This window comes from Vombatus ursinus, unplaced genomic scaffold (assembly GCF_900497805.2).
Source record: "Vombatus ursinus unplaced genomic scaffold, bare-nosed wombat genome assembly UNPS02014789.1, whole genome shotgun sequence".
Lineage (NCBI taxonomy): Eukaryota > Metazoa > Chordata > Mammalia > Diprotodontia > Vombatidae > Vombatus > Vombatus ursinus.
This window is the reverse complement of record NW_020954567.1, coordinates 11,867,817-11,883,180: the sequence shown is the minus strand read 5'-3', so window position 1 is coordinate 11,883,180 and position 15,364 is coordinate 11,867,817. Positions and strand designations below refer to the sequence as shown.

The 15,364-nt window shown below is 38.9% G+C and overlaps 1 long non-coding RNA gene across 2 annotated transcripts in view; it reads right to left on the bottom strand.

Moving 5' to 3' along the window:
* Positions 1–1,748: 1,748 nt before the first annotated feature.
* The window catches only part of LOC114047484, a 135,261-nt gene continuing 121,645 nt past the window's right edge, over positions 1,749–15,364 (bottom strand). For both annotated transcript variants that reach the window (XR_003569617.1, XR_003569616.1), the window contains exon 4: positions 1,749–1,809. This is a non-coding gene — a long non-coding RNA (uncharacterized LOC114047484). The remainder of the gene's footprint in view (positions 1,810–15,364) is intronic.

The window sequence follows — 15,364 nt, the reverse complement described above, 5'->3', positions numbered from 1 at the left end:
CAAATGAGATGGTATCAAATGTTTTGCAAATCTTAAAGTACTACATAAATGCTAGCAATTATTATTATTATTGTTATTGAAATATTCTAATCTTTTGTTGTTCATTTTTCATTTTTGAAGAGGACCAATGATATCACAGATGATGATTTGTGTTTGAATTGGATTTAAGTGAGGCAGAGTTGCACAAAGCCATCAGCCTCACCTCTCTCTTGCTGAGTCATTGAAGTGCAGTGGCAAGAAAAAAATCAAGGTGCCTGGCAATGGCTCAGGATGCAGTAGATGACCTTGGTGTCTTTGATGTCTGACCAAGCTCTAAGTGCTTCACAATGCCTGCCTCAACTGTCTTCATGGTCATTAGAACAAATTGCTCTCATCCTCCCATTCCACTGGGGGAAGCCTTCACATGCTTGGAGTAAGCAACTCATGGATGAATTTAGGCCTGTAAGTTTCCTTTCACCTGGTTTAGCCTGTCTGCCAAGACAGTTTTAACCAGGCTATGCACGCTATAGTTTCTTGGAGCCACAGGTGAGAGTTGGGTGACAAGTGGACACCAAATGTAGATGAGCAGTCCTGAAAAGGGCTCAGTAAGCCCTCACACCAGAGGTGCTAGTCCTCCCAGAACAGCCCACACACCTCAACCTTTTCTTTTTAAACCTTCTAGAGAACTGAATTATCTTGAAGGATCAAGAGTCTGACCATTAATATCAAGGAAGGCATAAAACATGAAGATGAATATTCATCAAAATCATTTTTCTTTATCATGAAGAGTTTCCAGCACACAATATAGATTGAAAAGAGATTCCGTATGGATGGTGAAGTACTCCAGATATTTCTATTTTGGGGTAACATTGCACTGAGGGCATCGAATCATAGAACATTGCAAAAGTTAATCACTCACAAGAGTTTAGCCTAATAGATGTAGAATGTCAAGTGTCTGTGCAATGAAATGTGATTGGATGGACAGCCTATAGAGATTTGGCATCAGTACATATATCTTTGGTACATACTGCACATGGAAAGTGAACTGAGATTAAAATGGAACAGGAGAAAAGTGGGATGGATTGCCTTTGGAAAACCAGTTCTTTTGCTTGAAACAAAGCTCATCTTTTTTGATGCCAATGTTCTTCCAGTGGTGTTGTGTGGTTGCAGGTAATGTTATTCTACAGCCTGAAGAATTTAAATGGAAACTCACTAGAAGGGCAATGGAGCAGCCTGTGGTAGATATGAGCAGGCTACAACAGAGAAGGAGGAGAGGGAGAAGAAAAAGAAGAAATAAGAAAGAAGTAAGAAGAAGAAGAAGGAAGAAGAAGAAGGGAATGAGAAAGAAAGAAGGAAGGAATTTCACGTGAGAAGTGGCAAAAATGATAACAGAAAAAATGAATGAAAAATTATTTGTTATAATAATGACTCTCTGGGAAGGAGAAGGGAGAGAAAGATAGAAGGAACATTAGGCAAGAAAAATATATCAATAAAATTTACTTTAAAAAAAAGAAATTTGAATGTCTGGAAACAAAAAGAAGGGCCAGTAACATAGAAGGAGAAAGGGAGCACATGTTTATCAGCACCTATTATGTGTCAGGCACTGTGCTAAGAATTTGACAGTTATCATGTCATTTGATTTCCACAGAAATGCTGAGAGGTAGTCCTATTAATATTATCTCCATTTTACAGATGAGGAAACTGAGGTAGAAAGAAGTTAAATGACTTACCCAGAGTCACACAGCTAGTAAGTATCTGAGGACACATTTGAATTCAGGTCTTCCTGACTCCATGCCCAGTGCTCTATATCCTCTGAGTTAACAAGCTGCCCTAAGAGAAAAAGGGTGAAAGATAACTGATAGAGAGTCCAAGTGCTTCATTGGTAGCCACTTGGTATTAGAACTTTAGAAAAAGGTTGCTAGCATTTTGAGTAGACCCCCTGTGGCAAATTTGTTGAGATCTGCTTCACTGACAGAGATAGCCACACCAGCGACATCACAAACCTATTCAATCATAAGGATACAATTTAATTTGTACCTAATTTCAACATTAAATACTGGGTATTCCCCAAATAAAGCAGTTCTCCTCCGATTTTGACTAACACCTTGCTATTATGCAGGACACTGAGTATCACTAAGAACCACTTCCTTGAACTCTATGTAATAATGACAGAAGAGCACCCAGGATCTTCCTTCCCTCCTGCCATCCTGCTGTTCAAACCAAGGACTTGGTTAATGATATCAAATATCTGGGGAGGTAATATTTACCAAAACCAGCCACAAAACAGATTTGCCCTGAATAACGTTTTACTGGTTAATTTAATTCAAATAATAAATATTTTCACTCCGTGGAAAGCACAATGCTAGGTGCTGAAGACAACAAATATAAAAACCAGTCTGTCTTCAGTGAGTTTATATTCTTATGGAGGATTAGAACCTAAATCATAGACCAAGAGCTGGAAAAGATCTCAAAGGTCTTCTAATCTAACTCCTTCATTTTACAGATGAAAACAACCACAGCCAGAGAGCTATATCTCTGTAACTTAGCCAAGTTTACACAAGTAAGTGACAGAGTTGGGATTTGAACTAGGTCCTCTGACAAAAAAAAATAAAAATCTCATGTTCTTTCCCTCACCATAGTGGGCTACCTCCATGCAAAAAAGTAAATGCAGAATCTATGCACAGTTACTTTCAAGAGTAAAAAAAAAAAAAAAAAAAGATGCCCATAACTGAAGGGATTAGGAAAGGCCTATAAAGAAGGTACCACTTGAATTGTGCTTGAAAGAGCCAGGAATTCTCTGAAATGGAAGTGGGATTTAAGGAGGTGGGGGAGAGATGCATCTCTATTTCCAGTTATCTCTCACCAAACCTGCTCATTTCCTTCAATTATTTAAAAACTTTATTCTGAGAAGGGGTCCCTAGGTTTCATCAGACTGCCAAAGGAGTCCATGACACAAACAAAGTTAAGAATGCTTGCTTTAAAGTTTCTTTCAGACTCTATGGTCTATGGACTGGTTCAGTTCTTATTTGGGTTCTATCTACTCTCTTTACCCTAAGTTACCACGTTCATTAAGGCGAAAGAAGGACATTTAAGGAAGGGAGCAGGTACAGGAAACAAATAGTAGCATGAGACAAAAAAGAGACTAGAAGCACATGGGCCATTTTGATCCATGCTCTATGAAACGAATATATATCTAATGTGAAACCTGGGGCTTCCTTTTTCCTGTGAAGAAGAGAGACATTTTATATCTTGTGGGCAGATCTTAGGAGCAGCAGTATGGTTGCCATCAACCATCCTCTGCAGTTGTAAAACTAGACCAACCAGATCAGTCATCTTGTATCCCATGGGTACAGTGAAAGACCTACTCTGACCACGTCCCTCAGGGAGTTCCCCAGGGAGCAGAAGAAGCCTGCCATCAGTGTGGTATGATGGGGAAAGTGCTAGATTTGGAAATAGTGAACCTGGATTGAAACCCTGGTTTAGCCATTTACAGATGTGTGGCTTTGGGGATATCACTTCACTCTTCACCCCCAACCCCACCCCCAAGCTTCACTTCCTCACCTGTAAGACTAGAGGGATGGATTAGATAATCTGTAGCTCTACATCTATGGTCACTGTAAAATCTCTCTAGTTTGTCTCTAAAATGGAAACAAAGTCATCTACAGAAATACCGTTTTTATCTGCCATAGTGGACAATGAGAAGATCAAAGTATTTAGATTCTCTAGAAAAATGAAACTGAACTTTTTAGGCACAAGCACATCTCTACTTTTTGCTAACTCTTTCCCATAAATAGCTGTTCCAGGAAATCTTCTAAAATATACCTAAAAATGGTCTGCCTTAGCAAAAAGTATCATGGTCTTGCTTTGGTGACACAGGGTCATTTCTATACTGGTCTGCAATACAGTAATGCTTCTAGGAGCTAATCATTCAATCAACATTTAACCCTACTATATGCACGGTAGCTCTTATGGCCTGGATCACCATAACCAACACTGATCTCTCGCCTCTACTATCATATAGCATAGATTATCTTATCAGTCATCCAACCCTTGAGTATATTATGGGCTTCTCTTATTTAGCCTTTTATATCTGTGTCTTTTCATCAATGAAATGGTTAACTGCTCAAGGACAGGGATCTTGTCGCACATTTCTCTATCACTGCAGACCCTAGTATGGTACTGTCAAACTCAAATCAAAACAGGGACCCCTAAACTATACATAAAGATCTCTGTAGGCCACGCGTTAACTTAGAAAATCATACATGTTTGTATGTTTTTTCCATTCACACATTAACATATTAAAATCAGATAGGAATTACCTTTTAATCAGGTTTGGGTTACACTTGAGAGTGGGCATCTCTGATACAGTTTAAGGTCTTCATAACCTGGCCCCTTTCTACCTTTCCAACCTTTTTACCCTTTGATTTCCTTCCAATCTAATTACACTGGGGCCTCCTTACTGTTCCCCATACAGGACACTCTATGTCCCAACTGTAGTGCATTTACACTGTCTGGCTTCCATGCCTGGAATGCTCACCCTCTTCACTTCTGCCTCCCGGCTTCTCTTATGTCTCTGCTCAAATTCTATCTTCGGTAAAAGGTCTTTCCCATTCTCCTGTTGTCCCACCCCAGTCTCTTCTTCTGAGATCACTTTCTATTTAAACTCTACATGTCTTATGTATAGCTAGTTAGTTGCATGTTGTCTTTCCCATTAAAATGTAAGCTTGAGGGCAGGAAAAAAATGCTTTTGCCTTTCTTTGTATTCTCAACACTGAGCACATAATACAAAAAGAATAACAACCCTTAACATAGTGCTTGGCACATAGTAAATGCTCAATAAATACTTGTTAACTATGTGTGATTCTGGGCAAGGCAGGGAAATTCTCAGTGAACCCAGGCAATTCTGTAAGCTTATAAAGTGCCAGAACAGGTGCTGATTGATATTAGGAGAGTGTGTTTCTTCATTAGGAATTCCCTATTCAAATGAAATCACAAGCCCAGTCTAAGATAGACAGACAGACAGACAGAGATATCAGGACAGCTAGGTGGTGCAGTGGAGAGAGCACTGGGCCTGGAGTCAGAAAGATCTAAGTCAGGAAGACCAAATATGGCCTCAGTCATTTACTGTATGTAACGCTGGGCAAGTCATTTTAACTCTGACTCAGTTTCCTCATCTTTAAAATGGGGATAATAATAGCATCTGCCTCCAAGGATTGTTGACAGGAAAAAAAACATATGATATTTGTAAAAAGCACTTAGCACAGTGCCTGGCACTGCATACATAACATAAAATGTTAGCAGTTATCATTGTTATTATATAGATATAGGGAAAGATAGAGCTTAATAGAGATAAAGATATATGTAGAGATAGAGAGATAGATGAGGTATATTTATATGTCTGTATAGATGATGAAAATATAAATAAAAGCTATTTAAATTCATTAGATGAAACCAAAGTCATAATCAAAGGAAAATACATATTCCTGACCACTTATATTGAAAAGTAAGGAAAAAATGAGATGGCTTTGAAGTGAAAGAAATCAGAGAATGAATAAATTAATAACCAAAGGCAAGAACAAAACAAAAATATTAAAATAAGAGAAGAAATCAACAAGAAAAGAAGTAAAACAATAAAATTAATAGATAAAACAAAAGAGCTGGACTTTTTGTTCATTGGTTTGTTTAGACTTGGTCTCCCTACCTCACTCAGCCAAGGCTATCACTCCTGTGCCCTTCACAAGGCTGATAGGCAGGGAAGTATTGACCTATTCCATTTCTATTGAGGGCAGGCTCCCCACTCCTTTGTCAGCCTGGTCGCACTCCATTCTAGAGAGTCATTATACTGGTGCTAGATTTAGCAGGGATACCTGACTGGCTTTAGCCCTGTTATAGCTCAGAGCCCCTGACCTCAAGGAATCCACCAGCCTCCACCTGACAGGGAGCAGCGACTTATAGGAGTGAGACTTTGGGAACACCAAAAATTGATTTTTATTTTAAAAAAACTATTAAAATTGTTAAATCATTTTTAATTTAATTAAAAGCAGGAGAAATTCAAATTGTCAGAATAAGAAAGGGGAAAACAGCAAATATTGAAGAAAATTATAAGAAACTATTATTCACCACTATTTATGCTAACAAAATTGAGAATATAAAAAGAAATAGATTTACATTTATAAAAGTATAAAATACATAGATTGCAAAAAATAAAAGAAAGTAAATAACCTAAAGAGACCAGTTTTAAGAAGAAATTAAATAAGTTATTAATGAGCTGGTACATAAAAAGTTATCCCAAGGAGCGAGGGGGAGAAATTTAGAACTCAAAATTTTATAAAAGTGAATGTTGAAAACTAAAAATTAATAAAGCAATTAATTAAAATTGAAAAATAATTTTAAAAAAATTAAAAGGTATCCCCATTAGGTGAATTCATAAAAGACTTCCATCAAACATCCAAAAAACAAATAATCCAAACTTCATAAGCTATTTTTAAATGTAAAGAAATATGACAACCTACCTAATTTATTCTATAAGGAAAATATGGTTATAATCTTCAAACTTGGCAAACATAATGCAAGAAAAAGTATCATTATGGCTAGCAAAGTGATCCTCCTCCTCATCCCCTCAAAGTCTAACTAAGGGAAGGGAGAGGAGGAGAACAGCAAAGAAGGAGTGTACTAGCCAGGATTTCATATAATTTGGGACTTCCATGGTTCCTCCCAAGGTTTTGTAGGGACCCTGAAAAGTTAGTGAATCGGGCTCTGGTCATACCACTGACTTGAGTGTGACTCAGTCAAACTGATTCTACTCCCAAGGGTCACAACAATAGATGGGGCAGCCAGTATAGGCTTGCAGGCCGTCCCTCCTCAACATAATTGTAATGATCAGCTTGATGAGAAGGGTAGCAGAGAAAGTGGCTGTCCATGTTCTGATACAACAGGTAGGTAAGAGACAACAGCAGGAATGGGAAATACTGATAAAATAGCCCACCTGCTGGAAGTGCTACAAAGAAAATGGTGCTTTTCCACTGAAGTGGGAAAATCATGAGTTCACATGAAATAGACTTGAATAGACATGACTATTTTCATTATATACTGCAGTGCTGTGTCATAACAAAATCAGGAATAGATCTTATCAAATATAGGCAAAAATACTACTTGTTTTTCAGAACTCAGGTTCAAATCACAAAATGATATCCTGCTGATGTCTATTATTTCCAACTTCTCTTGTATATTGCGTGTTTGTACATAATTGTTTGCATGTTGTATCCTCCATTATACTGTGAGCTGCTTGAGAATGAGAGTTGTCTCTTGCTTCTTTGTATCCCCAGTGTTTAGTACAATAGCTAGCTTATAGTAGGCACTGTATAACAGTTGACTGTGTATAGCAGTTGTAAGAAATAACTGTATCTCTAAGAAAAGAAATTAAGGAGTTGCTAAAATCTGAACAGGGAGAAGTTGAAGACTTTGAAGTCATTGAAAATCATCACTTAGCAAAAACTCCAGAAATTCTATCTAATACTGAAATGGATGGTTAAAAGAAAAATACTGATGTCTCAAATGATTTTGCAGAGGAGATGGACATATTCAGATAGAATTTCAAAATGCCCTTTTGGAGTTTGTTGGCATTAATCCAACTAGCAGACCAATCATACCAAAACAGAGTAAATATTAAAAGCTGACATGTTCTAGCCACTGTTTCTCTTCAAACCCAGATCAGCTCATGATGACCCAGGCCACCTCTTTGCCCCAGCAGCCTTGTTCTCATTCTGGAAATGTTGCCTCTCATACAGCCTCTGCCTCTCATTGGTGACTTCCTCTCTCTAAATCTCCATTTGAGAAAATGTCTATGCCAACTAACTTGATCTTTTCAAATCTGAACTGGCCCGTGAATACCCCTCTCCATCTTGTCCGTACCCTGGTAACTTTGCTGGTCTGTTTCTCCCCCTTTTTTGTTGTCTTGTCCTTACTCATCAGATTCAAACTCCTTGCAGGCATGGACTATCTTTCTCTTTCTTTGTATTTGCATTCCTGGGCTTAGTAGAGTGCTTGGCACATAGTACATGCTTAATAAATTTTCTATATTCTATCCATCATCCATCCATCCCTCCATCTATGAATCTATTTATCATGACCTAACACATTCTTCCACAATAGTTGACTACATAAAAACAATTCAGGATCTGTAACCATATAGGTAAAATCTCAATCAATAAATAAGCATTTGCTGAACTCTTCTGTAGCAAAAAAAAATATTTAGGAAAATAATTTTTTTAAATCAGCTTATCTTTATTTGGAGATAACACTCTTCATTATAAAAGTACAGATAGCAAATAAACAAGCTTTAAAGAGAGCAAGAAACTCCATGGATCAACATTAGGCAGTAGTGTGGTAGATGAGGGAAAGGAAGTACAGAGGAGATAAATTTACTAGACCCAGAAATAGCAGCAAATGTTATGCAAATAGATTGTTTCTTAAGTGGGTCAGTGAGCCAGAAAAAGATCCCAAATGCTCATGATCATATTCAATTTAAGGTAGTAGTACCCCTTCCTTTGCAATTGGCTGGTCATTTACCTGGTATATGACTTCACTTTGAGACTCCAAAGTTTTTGGTCTTACCTCAAGCCATGTTTCCCAGTGACTCATGCCTCCCATTATCTTTAAGTCACTCTTTCCAGCTGAGAAAACTACAATTTCCATTAACTTCTCTTACTAATAAAAAGCTACACGAGTATAGTAAGTTCAATTCTGGTCTCAGACACTAGCTGTGTGACCCTGGGCAAGTCACTTAACCCTTTTGCCTCAGTTTCCTCACCTGTAAAATGATGTGGAGAAGGAAATGGCAAACCACTCCAGAATCTTTGCCAAGAGAACTACAAATGGGGTTATGAATAGTCAGACGGAACTGAAAAAACACTGAACAACAACACAAGTGTGTGGAAAATATTTCTACAATAAATACAAAGACAGCTGGGGAGAGGCATTAGCAACTGGGGGAAGAAGGGATTGGAAAAGACCTCATGTATTAAGTGGTGTTTGAGCAGTGCTATAAACAAATGGAAAAAAAAATTTATTGAGTAGATTAAATGGATTGTGGTTGCAATTAGGAGCAAGAAACTCATAAATATTCTTGGTCGATCAAAAATGATGTTGGGTTAGCAGTCGACTTGGCCTTGGCTGGACATTTATACATCTTGCTTACCTCTGCTTCATCCCCCTGAACATTCTGCATATTTCAACCTACTTCTTCCTTAAGCAGTTTCATCAAAGTGCATAAATAGCTTAAGAAGAAAGCCCTTGTATAGACTTATGCTGCTGCTTGTTGTCCATTGCAAAGTCTATCTGCAGGGATTTTAGTAAACATAATCCCCTATTAAAGCTTGGACTAAGCACCCTGGCTTTGGACAGCCCTTTTCTCACAATTCCTACATCACAAGCAGATGCAATAGGGGGACTTTGGTGTCCTGGTCCCCCATACTGTGAAAGACATTAGGGAGACAAATATAAAAATGAAATATTCCCTGTTTGTAGTCTTAGATAAGGAGTCAGCATAGATAGGGGGATGGTGGCCAGAGAAGGGAGTTTTGGTTTGGAAGGTCACCTGCCTGGTGAGTGAAGCCATAGAGCAGTCAGCAATCAGGTTCTTCTCAGAACACTGGTAAGAGTAGGATTACTGTTCACAGTGCATAAAGTACAGAGCAGGGGTGGAGTAGGGGGCTGGGGTGGAGAACAGAGTGACTACACCTGCAAGATATTCTGGGTGCATGGCTAGAAGGGATGTGAAGAATGCTTTGGGATGAGCTAAATAGAGTGGGTTAAATAAATTTTCATTCAATCACTCAACCTTTCAATAACCCCCAAGATGGATTTGGCTAAATGGGGAACAAGATAGTACATTGGCTAGAGAGCCAGGCGTGGAGTAAGGAAGACAAGTTCAAATCTGGCCTCAGACACTTACTAGCTGTGTGACCTGGGCAAGTAACTTCAATTCTGTTTGACTCAGTTATTATTATTAATAATAATAATATTTGACTCAGTCAATAATCATAATAATAGTAACACCTCCCTCACAGAGTTGTTGTGAGGGTCAACTGAGATAATAATTGTAAAGAACTTAGCATAGTGGCTAACACATGGTAAGTGCTATCTAAATGTTAGCTACTATTATAATTAAATTCCCTGGGGAGAAAGAGTATGGTATTTGAAGGGAGCTGTTATAGCTGAGAAGGGGGAAGTGAAGGTGCTGGTGATAAAATATGCTACATGGATGGGTGGAGGACTTTGAAAGAAATTAAACATTTTAAGGGATGAGGAAGGAATGAGTTCCAGGGATGGAGAAACCAAGGAAAGGCACAGCAGTAGAATTCAGGGTACCATTTGTAAAGAACAATAAGAAAATTTGGCTGGACTATAGGGTGCCTGAAGGGGAATAATGCCTAGCACAATGCTTAATACATAACAGGAACTTAAAATATTTAGAAGTTGATTGGTTGATGTATAATAAAAATTAAAATATAGATTGGAGCAAATTTACACAGGGCTTTAAATATCAAACAGGAATTTGTATACGATTCTAAAAGCAATAGGGTAACAATGGAGTTTATTGAGTAGGGAAGTGATATGGTCAGACCAGAACATAGGAAAATCACTTTGGCAGATATGTTAAGGATGGATTAGAAATGTGAGGGTTTGGAGTCAAGGAGGTCAAATATGAAACTAGTTAGTAATTCAGGCAAGAAATGACAAAATATAAAAATGATGAAGTAAAAATTGGAGTAAGTGGAGAAAAGCGGACACATGTGAGAGATGTTGTGGAAGTGGAATCAACAACAAAGATTTGCAACTAATTGGGTGTGTGGAGAAAGAGTAAGGAACCAAGGAAGGCACTGAAGTCACAAATCTGGGTGACTAGAGAGATATTGGTACATTCAATAAAGATGGAGGAGTGAGTGGTTTGGACAAAGGCAGGGAGAAGGTAATGAGTTTGGGTTGTGGTTTTGTTTTTGTTTATCGTTTTTTTGGCCACGCCAAATTTGAGATCCCTATAGGAGTTCTAGTGAAATGAATAGTAATGTGAGACTGGAGGTCAAAAGAGAGGAGATTACGACTGGATATGTTCAATTGGGTGTTATCTGCTCAGAGATGAGAAGGTTGCACAGAGAGACAGACAGAGTCAGAGAGGGAGGGTGGGAAGAGGTAAGGAAAGAGGGAGGGGGAGAGAGAGAGAGAGAGGCAGAGAGACAGAGAGAGACAGAGACAGAGAGAGAGAGACAGGGACAGACAGAGACTGAGAGGCAGAGACAGAGACAGAGAGACAGGGACAGAGACAGAGAGACACAGAGAGAGAGAGAGAGAGAGAGAGAGAGAGAATGCAAACAGCAGAGTGGGCCAGGAGACAACTTTGTAGTATACCCACAGTTGGGGAGTGGAATGAGGCTGACCATCCTCCAAAGGGGACTGAAGGGGAGTAGGACTGAAGGGGAGTAGAAAGAGGCACCGAGAGAGGAGAGAGTATTCAATAAAAAGTGAGGTCAGAAATGTTGAATAATGCAGAAAGATCCAGAAGAATGAGGGCTGAGGAAAGGCCACCAGATTTGGCAATTAAGAGATCATTGGGAAAGCAGTTTTCATTTGAGTGATGAGGTAGGAAGCCAGATTGCAAAGGGGTAAGAAGAGAGTGGGAGGAGACAAAATGGAACGCAGATGTCTATTTCTAGGAGTTTTGCTGTGACTCTTAGGAAGGAGGGGAAAAGTTTTTCCATAGGAAAGCTATAGGAGAATAGCTTGGGAAACAGTAGGGTCAAAAAAACGTTTTATAAGGAAGGGAGGAAAAAATGTTTATGTTTCTAGGCTGCAGGAAAGGAACCTGTCAAGAAAAGGGGATGGAAGATTAGAGAGAAAGGTGATTGTGGGGGTCATTTGCTGCAGGAAGTGTGAGGGGATGGGATCAAGACAAGTGTATGCTGGAGCCAGCTTTGGAAAGCCCATTGTTAAATTTTCAGGGTAAGCATTTACACCTCTGAAATCAAAATTAGGGATTGATTTGTTGTCTTGTTGATTATGTAAATGTAAGAAAGCATTAACAATACAGATGAAATTTTAAATTGTGTGAACTCATTTTTTCCCCCTCAAGAGCCTTATTGTTAAACTTTTTACCAGCACACTAGGTATTGATCTGTAAATGTTGATTGAGCTCAGCAAGAGGGCAGTAGAAGACTCAAGCCCGGACTAAAGGCTTGTTGACTAACTGTAGGTTCTGCATCATCATCATCCTCATCATCCTAACATTTCTACAATGCTTTAGTGTTTGCAAAGTGCTTTGCATCCATTATCTCATTGCCCTCTCACAACATCAGGGGTATTGGTAGAAGGTCACCTCTTCTGAGACAGGAGCGGAAGAGGAGAGAAAGCGAGATATGGTTAAAGGGTCTTGAGATGAAGAGAAGAGGGGCTCATATTGAGTGGGTTCTATTTCTTAGTAATATATGAGGCAAGGCCTACACCTGAGTGCAGGGTGTGGTGTGAGAGGTGCCAGAAGAGTTTTGGAACAGCTGCTTTGGGGAGAACCTTGGGGAATCAGTGAGGAAGGAGTAAAAAAACTGGATGACTGCAGCAAAGGCATATATAATCAATCTGCAGCGAACCCAAGTGGTAGAGTCAAGAGACCCATGGTTTCAAATCCCACCCCCTAAAGTTTATATTTACTAGCCATGTAATCATGAGCAAATCGATTAACCTCTCTGACCCTCTGTTCTACTACCTGTCAAATGGAAGTGGGAATTAAAATATTTGCACTCTCCACCTCGCAGGGTTTATTGGAGGAAGGAAAAAAACTTTATAAATTTTACAGTATAAACAAGAGCTAATATAGAGGAAGAAAAAAAATTAATAGGCACACAAGGTCCGTAATATATATAGAGAGAGAGCCAGATAGACAGGAAATGCTAAACAGTTTTGAAAATAATTTTAAAAGTATCAGAAGCAAACCCACAAAAGGTCTTTCTGCACCCTCAGCACCTTCTGCTATTAGCAAGTTACAGTAAAATCCAGAAGTAGGCCAACAACTTTAAGTGGGAGGATAAACCACTTCGATTCCCAGCATGGGGATTGCCACAGGGGACAGCCATAGGACTTTTCCACGGCTTAGAGTTTTATTTTTTCAAAAGTGGGAAGGAGTAGGCTTAAAGAGGCAGATGAACAGCCAGGAATCAAAGGCAAGCTCATCTATCTGTCTATACTTAGCAGGTTCTACAATGTGCTCCCTTTTTGAAAATCAAGACTACTTTTGCCCTTCTCCAGTCATAAGATCATAGCTTTTGATCTGGAAGGAATTTCAGAGGTCATCTAGTCCAAACCCCTCATTTTATAGAAGAGACTCAGCACTTCCTCTCCCCCAGAGGTTAAGTGACTTGACCAAGGTCACCCTTGTAATAAGTAGCAGAGCCAACATTCAAACCCAACTCCTCGCACTCAAATCCAGCATCTTTTTCTATTGTACTTTGAGTCCTTGTCCTGAACCACCTCTCCTACTCTCCATAGTCTTTCAGACTTCCCTGATGGCAGTTTAACTATCATAGCCACCATTAATTATTGTTCAGTCATTTTAGTCGTGTCCAACTATTCATGACCACATTTAGGATATTCTCAGCAGATATACTAGAGTGGCTTGCCATTTCCTTCTCCAGCTCATTTTATAGATGAGGAAACTGAGGCAAATAGGGTTAAGTGACTTGCCCAGGGTCACACAGCTAGTAAGTGTCTGAGACCAGATTTGAACTCAGGAAGATAAGTCTTCCTGACTCCTGGTCTAGCCCTCTATCCACTGTGCCACCAAATTGCCCAACCACTAATTACCTGGAGGAAAAGAATCTCACCCATAGTGGTATTCTTACTCTCAATGAAAGCAGATAACATCAAGAAGTTGAAGCTAAATGGAAGGAGAGTTCACAGTTTTTCCTCAGAAAGAATAAAGGAGTTGTTTTCATAATGGACCTCAAGGGCAAATTTCATGGGACACTTGAGGAACATAGGACTATTATGAACACAGTTCTAATAAAGTACGTTGTAAGATGTGGTGCAGAAGATGGAGTAGAAAAACTCAACAAAGGAATGGATAAGAACCTCCAAATCAAATCAACATCTATCTTGATCCTAGGTGACTTCAATGCAAAGATGCTCACAGCATGGAATAGCAAAAGGTGTGGTAGAAAATAAGTTTCAGGATTAAGCAATGAAAGAGAACGAAGGCTTGTAGATTACTCAGAGACCTCAAGCTAGTACATCATAAATACTTTCTTCAAGAAGGGAGTTGAAACACATTGGAAATGATAAGAACTGAAGAGCACCATAGCATAAAAATAAAATTGACTATATCTTAAGAAATAGGAAATGATTGCCTACCAACATGTGTGGGAGTCATTTCAGAATCAGCTGTCTGTGTGAAGTCATATCATAAACTGCTTAAAGGAAAAGTCGAAATTATTACCAAAATAGAAGAAAGTATAAAAATAAGACATTACTTGTAATGGCAAGAGCTCCAACCTGACCTACTTAAATGAGCTGTTGACTGGGGAAAAGAATGGGAAATGGATAAAAGATATTGATTCTGATGATTTCTATTTCCTAGAAAAGTTTAACTAATGTAAAATTTTTAAAAAAATAATGATTTCCACAATGAGAAGTCAAAAGAGCCCAGAAAACACCTTAATCATATCCTTGATCTATTTACAGAAAGGAGATGTGGTAATCAAGGACAATGAGGATGTACCTGCCTTATTTGTGGTAGTTGTGTGGATGGATGTATATTTTTAAGACTGGGTCTTCCCATCTTGCCCATTTCCATTTCTCCCCAAACTGGTTCTCTCCTCCTTAAGTAACAGGTGGCGTTTTGCTCCTGGGCACTCACCAAATTAATGTTAAATATAGTGTGAGTAACCCATCAGTGTACTCCACTGCAGTTCAGAACTCCCTAGTTCATGACATCTGCTAGCCTCCATTTCCCAAGTAGCTGGGATTCCAGGCATGCATCACCATGATAGGCTGCCTGTCTCATTTGTGAATGGCATTGTTCTATCTGCACTAAATCCTGGCACATGTTTCTTCATCCTAGGAAATTCACATAGGAAAAAAACAAGTAGATGAAAAATGTATATATTATCCAGAATAGGATATGCACTTGAATGGCCCAGGGCCCTTGGATCTTTTCCAATTAATTCACCGCTATGTGAAAATATAAAACAAATGGATGAATAAGGTAGAATTTGAAGGATGAAAAGGTAAGGAGAGCAGGAACAAATGAAGAGGCATACATACTATGGTGTATGAAGAATGGAGGAGGAAGCAAGAATGGAACAGAGGAGGGTGGTGAGTTATTTTGAGGAGATGTGAGGGA